Source organism: Heterocephalus glaber, unplaced genomic scaffold, assembly GCF_053883595.1.
Source record: "Heterocephalus glaber isolate CG9 unplaced genomic scaffold, H.glaber_assembly_v1.0 deba00001720, whole genome shotgun sequence".
NCBI lineage: Eukaryota > Metazoa > Chordata > Mammalia > Rodentia > Bathyergidae > Heterocephalus > Heterocephalus glaber.
The window spans coordinates 1,995,313-2,009,388 of record NW_028258433.1 but is presented as its reverse complement, the minus strand read 5'-3'; the positions used below and the strand labels follow the sequence as shown (position 1 = coordinate 2,009,388).

Below are 14,076 nucleotides of genomic sequence, written 5' to 3'. Positions count from 1 at the left end.
GCTTATCATTACTTAAAGGTCAAATTTCTTAGGCTCCTATCTCTGACACCCAGCCTGTGCATCATCTACATTAAACCTGTCTCTTCTTTGGTTTTTTTGTTTGTTTGTTTTTGTTTTTGTTTTGGTACCGGGGATCGAACTCGGGACCTTGCGCTTGCAAGGCAGGCGCCGGAACCACTTAGCTAAATCCCCGGCCCCCTCTTCTTGTTCTTTCTTGTTTTCTTGTACACTCACAGTGTGTCCTTTCTCTGAGGAGTACCTATTATCCCTATCTCTCAGCAACTCATTCTTCAAGTCTGTGCTCAACTGATTGCCTTTGGAACCTTTTTCAATTTGCAGAAGCATTTATTTTGTTCAAAGCAGTTATCGCATTGCATTTATTTTGTATCTCTACAAGATTAGAAACATAGTTTTATTTACTCAACAAAAACCAAATAACAAACTTTCATTGCTAACACAGAGTTTGGTGCATAGTAGGTATTCAGTTAACTGAATGAATATTTCCTTTAACTTTACAAGTGAGAAGCTTGAGGCCTGGGATACCGTGTGTCTTAGTTACTTTTCTAACTAAAAGTTATTTTTTAAAACTATTTTCAAAATACCTGATACACAAAGTTAAAGGAAGAAAGGTTTATTTATCTTACAGTTTCAGTTCATAGTTGGCAGGGTCCAAGGCAGGGTAGCATAGTAGAGGGGTATCACAGAGGAGAAACAGTTCTTGGTGAAGCAAGGCAGGCAGAAGTCAACAAGGCAGCAAGGTACCAGCAGCAAGTAACAAGTAACCACCCTAGCCCTCTTTCCATCCCTTATATTTTATCTGGACTACTCACCCTTGGGTAGCACTCACATCTATGATGGGGCACTCTTAATTCTATCCAGAAGTATGCCAAACTAATCAGTGGACTAATTTAATAATCACACACCCTTAATCCCAGCATCACACACTCTAGATGTAGCCACCTCTAAAAAAGCCCCACCTATGACCACATGAACCTTTAGGGGGTTACATCTAGACACAAGCCACAACACCCTGGCTTGTAAATTTTGCTATATCTCTGTTCAGGTCTTTCTGACTTTCTGCATGCTTTATTGTGAAGTGGTATTGTGGCCAAAGTGTTGCACCATAGGAAGTAAGTTCCTTTGGTCAGTAACTGTGATCATTTATTTAACTGGTCTTTTGAAGTTTTCTAAAAACATTTGAAGGACTGTGAAAAGTGGTTAATTTATTCTTCCAGGATTTTTTTCAGTGAGTTACAGATAATTTTGTTTCTCTGGTAAAAACACTAGCTGAGACTTCTTTTTTAGGACAGTGTAGTTGTTTTCTTCTGATGTATCCACCTTCAGGTGTTTTGGAGAGGGTAACCTTGATCCCTCAAAAAGGCCCTGTCTCATGAGTGATTGGGTTATTACAATGGAAGTTCCAAAGTAAATACTGGAAAAAGAAATAATGACATTATCGTCTATTAGAATGTGAAATTTTTCTCTGTATATAATGAAATGTCTTTTTTTGAAAGTCAGTGTTTCTGAAGTGTACTTTCAGTTTCAAGCTTAAAGCTGATAATAAATTCAAATATGGGTATAGTAACTAATTGAACAAAGAAATTATACAAAAATGATGGATAACATTTTCCCATTCATGAGTACTAAACTGGAAACTTGTCATTAGAAAAATACTAGCATTATTTCTTCCTTTTCTTTGTTCTTTCTTACCTGCCCATAATATAGATTTGATTTATATACTCATGTATATATATTGTAGTACAAATGGAAAGATGAATGGGCTACAATGTATTTCTCCAAACTTTCTTTCTCCATACTAAAATTTTAAAAGTTTCTGTTATGCATAGCTGTTGTGTGTGTGAATCAGAAACTTAACAAAAGCAAATCTAATGCTGTATGTAATACCCAACGACTCTAGGAGCTTTTACAAGACAAGGAATTATATTTAATATGTGAAGAATAATATGGGAATAGTACCTTCAGACTTCATGAATAAACTGTGTATATAGCAGAACTGGTCTCATCAGTTAATAATGTTAGTGACATAAGTAAGGCAAATGATAATGAAGTAAACTTTATACTGGTTTGTGGCTAGAAATGTGTGCAAGCGCTGATAAGTATATGTTACAAGTCTGAAAATTAGGTTAAAAGTTACGGGAAATTACGAGTTGTATAATATTTTCACCTTTTACAAATTTGTTTGTTCTTCAGATCACTTAAAGCAAATATGGTGAAATTTTCACTACAGGTAATGAGTAGTGGCCATAATCCTTAAAAAGAAAAGATACTTGGTTTAAGTTCATGAAGTCTGACTTTGAATCCTGCTTTTGATGCCTACTTGCTTTATAACCTTAATTTAACTTCTCTGGACATTAATTTCATCGTCTGCAAAATGGGATCTCTATGTCATAGGATTAAAAAAGAGAATTTCATGTGTAAGATAAAAATAGCATGTAATAATTAAAATTAATTGTCAACTCTGATATAAAGTACTACAGTATTCCTTAACCTAAATAGCAAGAAACAGTTTTATTTATTTATTAGCTTTTATTTTTATTAATACATGTTTGGAGTAAAGATTACACTTTTCATGGGGACAAGGTTTATATACATCAAATATCTTAATTCTTTTTATGTTACCTTTGTTCTACTCCCTTCCCCCTTCATCTCTTGGGCCCTTCTCTTTTGCAAAAAAGATCCCTTTTGCAAAAACAGGTCCCTTTTTCTCTTTCCTATTATCTATCTTTAATTTTGCTGTATAATTTATTTACACTTTGGATTTCTCATGTAAGACAAACCATGTGATATTTAAGGTATTGTGTATGATTTATTACAGTTCACATTAAGGTCTCAACGTACATTCATTTTTCTACAAATGACTCAAGTTTTATTCTCCTTTATAGTGGAGTAGTACTCAACTTTGCGTAAATACCAAATTTTCTTTATCCATTCATCTTTTTATGGACATACAGACTTCTTCCAAGATTTTGATATTAGGAATTATGGTGCTATAAACATGGGTATGCATGTATCGCTGTAATATGATATCTTTAACTCTTTTAGGAAGATAACGAGGAGGGGAATATCTGGGTCAAATGGAATTTTTAATTTTAGATTTTTGAGGAATCTCCATACTGATTTCCATAGTGATTATATTAGCTTACATTCCAACCAACATCTCTTTTATGGCCAGCAATGTTAAACACTTTTTAAATGTACTTATTGGCTATTTGTATTGCTTCTTCTGAGAAGTGTCTGTTCATTTCAGTTGCCCATTTTTTGATTTTTGTCTTTTAGTTTTTGGGAGGGGAATCTACTTTTTTTTAGTTCTTTATATCTTCTCGATATTAGTCCTCTACTTGAGGGTTAGCTGACAAAATTTTTCCCCCATTCTGTAGGCTTTCTCTTCACTGTTGGTTGTTTTCTTTGCTGTGCGAAAGCTTTTTAATTTGATATAGTCTCATTTATTGATTCTTGATATTAATTTTTTCACGTTTAAGGACTTGTTCAGAAAGTTTTTTTGCCTATGTCTTCAAGAATTTTACCTCTTTTTCTTCCAGCAGCTTAAAGAGTTTCTGTTTTAATATTTATATCTTTGATCCATTTTGATTTTAGTTTCGTATGTGGTTAGAGATAGAAGTCTAGATTCAATCTTCTTCATGTGGATAGCCAGTTTTTCTCATTTGTTAGAGCCTACCTTTCTCCAGTGTGTTTTGGCCCCTTTGTCAAAGATTATATAGTTGAATGTGCCTGGAGTTGTTTCTGTGTCCTCTGTTCTGTTTCATTCATCTACATGTTTGTTTTTATGCCAGTATCATGCTGTTTTTATCACTGTAGCTTTGTAATAATATAAGTCGAAATCCAGGATTGTGATGTCTCCTGGTTTGCTTTTGTTGCCTAGGTTTACTTTGCTATGTATTTTAGGATTGTTTTCTCTTTTTTTGTGAGGACTTCTGTTGGTATTTTGATTGAGATTGCATTAAACCTGTATATCAGCTTTGGAAGTATGACCATTTGACAATATTAGTTCTGCCTATCCAGGAACAAGAGATATCTTTCTGTGATAGTTCATTGATTGTGCTAACTTGAGTAAGAAGCACCCAACTAAATTGGATCAGCATAGTTCTGAGTGTAGCTGAGGAGACAGAAGACCCACCTTAGGGCAGCTTGTTGCCTGAATGTATAAAGGGGAAATGAAGAAGGAAGGCTTGTTTCTATTTCTTTGGAGGAGCTCCAGTCCTTGCTTTCACCTTGCATTAAATCTGTTTCTCTAGAAAGCACTGATACAGGTTTTGGTACCAAAAGTGAGGTTGTGCTATGAATGTACCTGTCGTTGTGGTTTAGGAGCTGTTGGAATTGGCTTGTGGGAAGAATTCGGAAAGGTTTGGAGATGCTGGCTGAAAAAGCGGCCTTGGGATGCTTTAAGCTGTTACTTGATGGAAGATTCTGGTCAGAGCTCAGAAGACCAGAATGCTCATAGAAATGCAGCATGGTAAAGACGGCGCTCAGGAGATTTCTTTTGGGAGACAGACTGTGTTGGCTGTTTGCCTCCAGATCATGTGGTTATGCTTTGACTGAAAATTTGTCTGCATTTTTCTCAGAGACTTGGCCTGTGACTGAGATTAAGAGCAGTGGACTAATTAATCTGGCAGAAGAAATTTCAAGACAGACTAATGTTGAAGCAGTGACATGGCTACTGTTGGGGGGTGTTTAGCCAGGTCGGGGTTGAAAATAAAGAGCAGAGAGGCCAGCAGAATGATTTAAAACATTTTTGAGTTTTTGTTGAGAAAAGATTTAAAACATTTTTGAGTTTTTGTTGAGAAAAGAAGCTCTAGTAAAGCTGCAGACTACAAAGATAGAGCAGAGGAGAACTTGGTTGCTGAGAAGGAACAGGATAATAGAAAAGATGGCCTGAGGACATCACTAGAAACTGCAGAACTCCAGCCTTTGCAGCCTCAAGGTGAAAAAATTTGCTTTGAGAGCCCTAGAGCACCATGCACCAGAATGGTGGCAACCTAGAGAATTTGTTCCTCGGGATTGGGTTCAGAGTGTTCAGCAATCCAGGCACTCAGCCCCTACAGCCAAGAGAAGAGGAAGCCTAGCTGCTGCTCCAGCTGGCAGCAGACCATGGCGTCATCCACAGATGCTGGTTTTAGGTGCAGGAAGAATGCAAGAGTTGTGGGATCAGGAAGGCTTCCATCTAGATTTCAGAAGAAGGCTTGGGAAGCCTGGCAGTGTGCTCCTGAGAGGACATTTAGTGAAATTCTGAGTGTGAAAACAAAGGTGCAGTGAAGACCCCAGAAGGTTGGCATAGCCAGGAATGTGAATTGTCTGAGGAAAACTGCACGGAGTGAGCAAAGCTGGCTCAAGAGAGAAGCCATGGGAGCTACAACCATTGGCAGTGACATAGGGTCAGATCCACCTAAGCCCTTTGGAGTAGATATTTTGCCACAGATTGCACTGGATGCTGGACATGGAACTACAGGACTTAATGTTTGCTCTGCTAGATTTTGGACTTGATTTGGTTCTATTCCTTTCCGTCTCCCTGTTTGTACCTTTTGGAGTGGTAATGTTTATCTTGTGCTATTGTATGTTGGAAGTGTTTACCTTTCTTTTCATTTGTACAGGCACTCGCAGCTAAGAGTTTGCCTTAAATCTCAGAGGAGACTTTGGACTTGAACTTTTCAGCAGTGCTGAAACTGTTAGGAGTTTGGCAAATCTTAGAAATGGACTAAACACCTTTTGCATAAAGGGATGCATATGAGTCTTTTAGGGGCCAGGGATGGAATGTTATGGCTTGTATCTAGATCTCCCCTCAAAGCCTTATGCGGTCATGGGTGAGGGTGGCTGGATCTAGGTTGTGTGATGTTGGAATTAAGGATGATTCTGGAATTAAGGATGTGATGCTGGGATTAAGGGTACCCCACCCTAGGTGTGAGTGCTACAGATAGCCTGTATGGAATATAAATGACAGAAAGCTTGCTGCTGCTGTTGCTTCTGTTGCTGCCATCAGTTGCTACTTGCTGTCTTCTCCCAGCTCTGCCACTCTGTGAACTATTTCTCCTCTGTAATGTCCCTTGGCTATGCCACTGTGCCTTGGAACCAGTCATGTAGACTGAAACATCTACAGAGTGTGAGCCAAAATAAATCATTCCTCCTTTAACTTTGGGTGTCGAGTGTTTTGTCTTACACATGAGAAAAGTAACAAGATACTTTCCATTTTCTGATATCCTCTTTGATCTGCTCTTTGAGGCCACTATTTTTATTACAGAGTTTCCACTTCCTTTATTAGCTTAATTCCTAAGTAGTACAGTGTTTTGAAGCTATTGTGAATGGTTTTGTTTTCCTAATTTCTTGCTAGGTGGGTTCATTATTGGTGTTCAGGAATACTATTGATTTTCTTGTGTTAATTGTATACCTTGCTGTGTTGCTGAACTTGTTTATTCTAGGAGACTTGGTGGAATTTTTTGGGTCTTCTGTGTAAAGGATCATGTCATCTGTGAATAAGGATAGTTTGACTTTTTCTTTTCCTATAAGTATACCTTTTATTTCGTTCTGTTGCCTGATTGCTTTGGCTAAAGTTTTCAGTACTATATTCAACAGAAGTTATGATAGTGGACATCCTTGACTTATAACTGGTTTTAGATGAAAATGTTTGAGTTTTTCTCCATTTATTATGATGTTGGCAGTAGGTTTGTCATAAATTGCTTTTATCAGATGGAATTAAGGTCTTGCGGTATATATTTCCTAAAGTTTTTTTTTTGTCATGAATGGATGCTGAATTTTATCAAGCACTTTTTCTACCTCCTTTGAGATCATAATGTGATTTTTGTCTTTCTATTTATGTGATGTATTTACATTTTTTGATCTGTGTCTGTTGAATCATTTTTGTATCCCTGGGATGAAGCCTACTTGGTCATGATGTATGACCATTTTTTTTTTTTTGGTACCAGGGATCAAACTCTGGACCTTGCACTTGCAAGGCAGGCAGTGGTACCACTGAGCTAAATGTATGATCAGCCTGCTGTATAATCATTTTGATGATTTTTTGAATTCTATTTGCAAGTATCTTGTGAGGATCTTTGCATCTGTATTCATTAAATAGATAGTTTTCTTTTTCAGTTGAGTCATTTTCTGGTTTTGGTGTCAAGGTAGTGCTAGCTGTCCAGAAAGAGTTTAGCAGTATTCTTTCCTTTTCATTTTAATTAAAGAGTTTAAGGAGTAATGGAGTCTTGATTAGTTTTAAGGAGTTTTCACTGAAATTCTTTTAGAATTCAGTAGTGAATCCAGCAGGTCCTGGCTTTTCTTAGTTGATAAGTTTTTTTTTTTTCATTAAGTTTATTGGTACATTTTAAGTATAAAATACAATTGCATTCATCATTGGGATCTTATACGTTTACATGAGTATCTTGGTTCTTATTTTTATCCCCTTCCCCTGTCCTCCCTTCACCCCTTCCACCCTTCCCTATTTGCAAAGACTTTGTTTCCATTTTTTTCTTTTCTCATATTTTTCCTTTTCCCTTCTTTCCTTTCCCCTACCCCTCCCACTTCCCCTACTCCTTTAGACCTTTTCTTTCTATTATGCAATATTAATTATACATTTTTAAAATGACAATATCAAGATCGAGAAGACATTACCACAGATTTTACAGAATTTAAAAGGATATAGAAAGCATATTACAAAAATATTTTTTGAAATAAAATTTGACAACTTCTAAGAAGTACCTTGAAAGACAAATTAATGAAACTGACTCTGGAGGAAATATAAAATTTGAATAGCATCTATTAAAGAAAGTATATTCCTAGCTTGAAAACCTACCTATATGACAACAACAGGCTCATATACATTTTAACTGATTAATTATATCAAACATTTAAAGCAGAAAAAAGAACACTTCTCCCCTCATTTTAGAAAATCAACATTGTGCTAATGCTAAAACTGGATAAAGATAATAGAAGAAAAAAGTATGTTGAACATAGATAAAAATTTGTTTAACAAAACAAACTATTAGAAGTCAGACCTCCGGCCGAGGATTTAGCTCAGTGGTTTTGCCGCCTGCTGCACAAGCGCAAGGACCCGAGTTTGATGTAGAAAGTGGTTTTATTATACGGATGGCAGTGTTGGTTCAACATTGGAAGATCTACCCCCATACGTCATCATTTTAACAGAGGAAAGGAAAAAGCCATGTGATCCTGTCAGTAGTTGGAGAAAAAGTATTGGACTAAATTCTACGGCTGTTCATGGTAAAAGCTATCAGGAGACAAGAAGTAGAACAGAACCTTCTAAACAGATAAGCCATGTACTCCACACTTCCAGTGAGAATGCCTTATAGGAATGGAGAAGATACAATGCTTTCTTCTTAAGGTGGAGAACAAGGGCAGATATGCTTACTCTTCATCTGTCCATTAAACTTTGAAACTTAGGCCCAAACCAAAATAGTCTGGCAATAAAATGACACAATTAGGATAGGTTTGGCAAGGTAGAAGTAAAATCTTTCTATGTAGATGAAATGATCATCTACAGAGAAAATACTAAGAAATCTCTAGGAACCCCTAGAACTTGTATTTGAATTTATCAGGATTAGAAAACACAAGGTATATATAAAAATTCAGCTCTATGTATACTTTCTATAAATGAAGAATTGGATATTGAAATTTTAAAGTTATGTAGGAGTGCAGAGGACCTAGAAGAATAAAAAAGAAAAAAAAAAAACGGTGTTGGAAGACATTTATTACCTAATTTTAAGACGTCCTCTACAGCTACAATAATCAAGGCATTGTTGGTGTAAGGAAAGACATATAGATCATTTGAATAAATCAGAGAATCTAGAAATAGAACCACACATATATGATCCACTGAGTTTTGAAAGATTATTTAACATTAACATTTTATAGAACATAAACTCAATTCAAGAGCAGAGGAAAAGGTAGTGTTTTCAGCAAATGCCACTAGAACACCTGGTATCCGTATATAAAAAATTAACCTCAATCCTTTATTTCCATACATAAACATAACTTGAAAGGATCTATGAACCTAAATATGAAAGACTAAAACTATAAAACCTTAAGGAATTATAAGGGAAAATGTTTATGAATTTAGGGTAAGCAAGAATTTCCTAGGATACAAAAAACATGTATAAAAGAAAAAAAATGATAAATGAGATTCCATCAAAATTTAGAACATTAAATGGCATTGTTAAGAAAATGAAAAGTAGTCCTTAAATGGACCATATTTATAATGCATATAATCTCTGACCAGAATATATAAATAACTCTTACAGCTCATTAAGAAACAACCGAATTAAAAAGTAGACACAAGAAGATGATAAATAGCCAGTACAGTACAAGGAAAGGTGTGCAACACTAGAATCAGAAAAATGTTAATCAGTACAATAACAAGATTGAATTATATACTCATTAGGGAGATGAAGTAAAAAGTTTTAAAAGAACAAATGTCAGCTTAGGTGTGAACCAGTTAGAACTTAACTAATACTGCTAATGTGAATGTAAAATGATAGAACCATTTTGGAAAACAATGTAGAAATTTCTTGTATTACTGTTAAGAACAACAATCCTGTTCTTAAGGTTTTACTTAAGAGGAATGAAAACATATGTTTACAATAGAAACAAGTTGACTATCCCTTATGTGAAATTCTTGGGACCAGTGTTTCAGATTTTCATTTGAAATCCACTTGATCTGCAAAGAGGCTAGCTACTCCTGCTTTTTTTGTAGGAGGAGGGGCTCCTGTTGCATGGAGTATTGTTTTCCACCCTTTAACTTTCAGTCTTAGAGTTTCATTTTGAATTACGTGGGTTTCTTGTATGCAGCATATTGTTGGATCATGCTTCTTGACTCAATCTGCCAGTCTATTTCTTTTGATTGTTGAATTGAGACCATTAACATTGATGGTTATAACTTATACATATTGACTTATCATTGTCATGACTTTTTCTGTTTGTTGGATTTTCACCCTTTCCATTTAATTTCTTGTCATGCCTGATGGATTCATTCTGCTGAGCTTCCTGGGGTTGTGATCCTTGTTGTCTTTTCCTAGGATATTGTGTAAAATTTTTTGGAGTGCTGGTTTGGTATTCATGAAGTTCCTAAGGTGCTCTTTGTCATGAAAAGTATCTTTCTCCATCAATTTTGAAAGATAATTTTGCAGGGTACATCAGTCTGAGTTGGAGGCTGTTTTCTTTTAGGGCTTGAAATACATCACCCCAAGCTCTTCTTGCCTTGATGGTTTGCGTTGAGAAGTCTGCTGTGATTCTGATGGGCTTTCCTTTGTATGTGATTTGTTTCTTTTCTCTAACTGCTCGTAGAATTTTGTTCTTCTGTTGAGTTTCTGGAATCTTAGCTATTATATGCCTATGTGTACATTTTTTTTGACCCAGGCTAGTTGGAGTCCTATATGCCTCACTTATGTGTATGTGAAGTTCTTTTCCCCTGCTTGGGAAGTTTTCTGCCATCACTTCTGTGAACAGTTTTAATTATGTCATCTGCAATCTCTCCTGCTTCTTCATTGAGTCCAATCAGTCTTATGTTATTCTTCTTTGCATCGTCTAGCAGCTGCTGGATTGCTTTCTCGTGGTCCCTTACAATTTTAAAGCAATTTTTCTTTTCCTGGTCACTAATTGCAATCTTATCTTCTATATCTGAAATTCTATCCTCATATTGGCTCATTTTGCTGCATAAGCTTTCAATGGAGTTCTTAATCTCCTAGCAATCTGTTTGCATCTGTTTTATGGATTCCATTTGTTTCGTATGTTGGGATTCCATCATGTTCCTCAGCTCCTCTATTTTTTTATATGTCTCCACTCTAGATTTATTAATCATGTCTTGCAGTATGGACACAATTTCTGCCATTATCTGAGAAATTATTTCTGATTTCATTTTTTCCAGATGCTCTTTTGTTGCCAGTTCAGGGAGTCCAGGTGGTTGAATATCACAGTGTTCCATCTTGTTTCCTTTTGGGGTTGTTTTAGGTGATCTGGAAGTCTGGTTTTGAGACTTGTTTATGTGTCTTCTCATTTCAATGGGGGGGGATTGCTGCTGGTGCCCACGCAGTTCACCTCCTGTGTGTGCTGGCAGGGGTTGTAGGATGGCCTGGAAGCCTCCTCCTGTGCCCTGGGAGCGGCTCACCTTGTCTGTGCTGGTGGGGATGGTATGGCAGCCCAGAAGCCTCCTCCTGTGGGCTGGGAGCAGCTCACCTCCTCTGTGCTGGTGAGCGTGGTATGGTTGCCCGGAAGTCGCCTCTTGTGCGCTGGTAGTGGCTCACCTCCTCTGTCAAGTTTGTTTTTTTTTTTTTTTTTTTTTTTTAATTACTGCCTCAGTTTCATTGCCTCTTACTGGTTTATTGAGGGTTTTTATATCTTCCTGGTTCAGTGTTGTTGGTTCATATGTATTTAGGCATCTATCCATTTTTTTTTCTGAATTCTCCAACTTATTTGCAATACAGGTTTTCATAGTAGTTAATAATCTGGTGGATTTTGGTAGTGCCTATTGCTGTTTTGTCTTTTTCATTTCTAATTACATTGACATAGGTCTTTTCTTTACTTTCTTGGGTAAGATTAGCCAAGGGTTTGTCTGTTTTGTTTATTCTTTGATAGACCAGCTTTTGATTTTTTGTCTTTGTCTTTGTCTCAATTTCAGTAATTTTTGCTCTGATCTTTATAATTTCCTTCTTTGTGCTAGCTTTGTATTTATTTTTGTTTTTCTGGGACCTTGAGGTGTATCGTTAGGTTATTTATTTGGGCTCACTATGCTTTTTCTGATGTGGGCATTCACAGCTATAATCTTTCCTCCTAGGACTGATTTCATTGTGTTCCATAGACTCTGGTTTGTTTAATTGGCATTATTGTTCAATTCTAATTAATTTCTCCCTTGATTTCTTCTGTGACTCATTAGTTGTTTAAGAGCATATTATTTAATTTCCATTAATTTGTATAATTTTACCGGTTTCTTTTCCCATTGATTTCTACTTTCAGTGCACTATGATCTGATAATATACATGGAACAATTTCAGCTCTTTTGCATTTATTTAAATGTGTATCCTTTTTTTTTTTTTTTTTTTTTGGTACCAGGTATCGAACTCGAGTACCTGCTATTGTGAGGCAGGTGGCAGAACCACTGAGCTAAATCCCCGGCTCAATTTAAGCATGCTTTATGGCCTAACATGAAGCCTGTTTTGGAAAAAGTTCCATGTGCTACTGAGAATAATGTATATTCTTTGTTGTTGGATGGAACTCTTTGTAGATATCTTTTTGGTCCAATTGTTTGAAGGTTTGGTTCAACTCTGGTATTTCTTTGTTGATTTTTTTTTTTTTTTTTTGTCTAGTTGATCTTTTTGTGATAATGGGGTATTGAGAGCCCCTACTATATGTAATTGTGTTTATTTGTGTTTTTTTTTTATGTCCAGTAGTGTTTGTTTTATGAAGTTGGTTAAATTGTTACTTGGTGCATATATATTTATAGATCTTATCTATTCCTATTCAATTATTCCCCTAACTACTATGTAGTGACCTTCTTTCCCTCTTCTGATCAGTTTTGGCATTAAATCCACTTTGTCTGAAAATAGGATAGCTACTCCTACTTTTTTGGGGGGACTCCTGTTGCATGGAATATTGTTTACCATCCTTTGAGTATTAGTTTATGAATTTCTTTTTGGACTAAATGTATTTCTTCTATACAGAATATTATTAGGTTTTTTTGGGGGGGGGTACTGGGTATCGAACTCGAGTCCTTGCGCTTGTAAGGCAGGTGTTGGAACCACTGAGCTAAATCCCCGGCCCTAGGTTTTGTTTTTTGATCCAGTCTACCAATCTGTGTTTTTTACTGGGAAGGTGAGATGCTTCCCACTGAGAGTCACTACTGAAAGGTACTGACTAATTGCTGTCATTGCACTATTTTCCTGTTGCTGATTTTTTTTTTTTTTTTTTTTTTTTTGCATCTGCTTAACTGCTTACCCTACCTGGTGTATTCATTCTAGTAGACTTTTTGGCATTGTTAGCTCTGCTGTCTCTTTCTGGGATATCCTTGATGTGGTGGTCATGAATTTCTTAAGATGCTCTTTGTCATGGAATGACCTTATTTCTACCTCAATTTTGAAAGTTTTGCAGGATATATCAGTCTGTAGTTGTAAGATGTTTCTTTTAGGGTTTGAAACATTTCACTCCAGGCTCCCTTTTAAGGTTTGTGTTGAGAAGTTGGCTCTAATTCTAATGAGTTTACCTTCATAAGTGATTTATTGTTTTTCTGTAACAGCTTTTAAGATTGTATGCTTGCATTGGACTCCTGGTATTTTGACTATAATATGTCATTTAGAGGTTCTTTTTTGAAGGTGGCTATTTAAGGTTCTTTGTGCTTTGCCTATCTTTATGTTTAATTCTTTCCCATACTTGGAAAATTTTCTGCAGTTACTCTAGGCTTTTCATGCCATTTGTGGTCTTATGATTTTTCACTAATTTTAATTATTCTCAGTCTTCTTTTCAACTGGCAGTTGTTGGAACATGTTCCATGTTCTGTAGTTTTTAAGGTATCTCTGAGTATATTGTCTGGTACCTCAGCCCAGTCTTCTAGTTCTAACACTCCATCCTTATATTGGTCACTTACGGTGACCATACTTTCAATATAATTTTTAATTTCCTCTATTTTTGTTTGTTACCTTTCCATGGACTCTAAATTATTTGATAAACTGGTGATTCATGTTTTATATTGTTTTCTTTAGCTCACCTAGCTTTTTATTAGTGTCCTTTGTAAGCTCAGTGATCATTTTGTGTATTAAATATATTTATTAATTTTTAAATATTTATTAATACATGTTTACAGTACATGCAATTTACAGTCATCTTGGAGAATGGGTACATGTACATAATACAACTTGTTTCTTTTCTTCTTTTTTTGGTACCGGGGATCGAACTCGGGACCTTGTGCTTGTGAGAACTTGTTTCTTTTCTTTTAAATTCTTTTCCCTTTCTTCCCTCCTGTCTCCCTCCTCTTAATTTCTCTTTCCCCATTTTCATTCTTGTTGATATTATTAATCTTAACTCATGTTTACGGTGTATAACATTTACATT

The 14,076-nt window shown here is 35.9% G+C and overlaps 1 protein-coding gene across 4 annotated transcripts in view; it reads left to right on the top strand.

Moving 5' to 3' along the window:
• Katnal1 (katanin catalytic subunit A1 like 1) overlaps positions 1-14,076 on the top strand; it is a 130,515-nt gene that overhangs the window by 28,549 nt on the left and 87,890 nt on the right. The window lies entirely within an intron of this gene.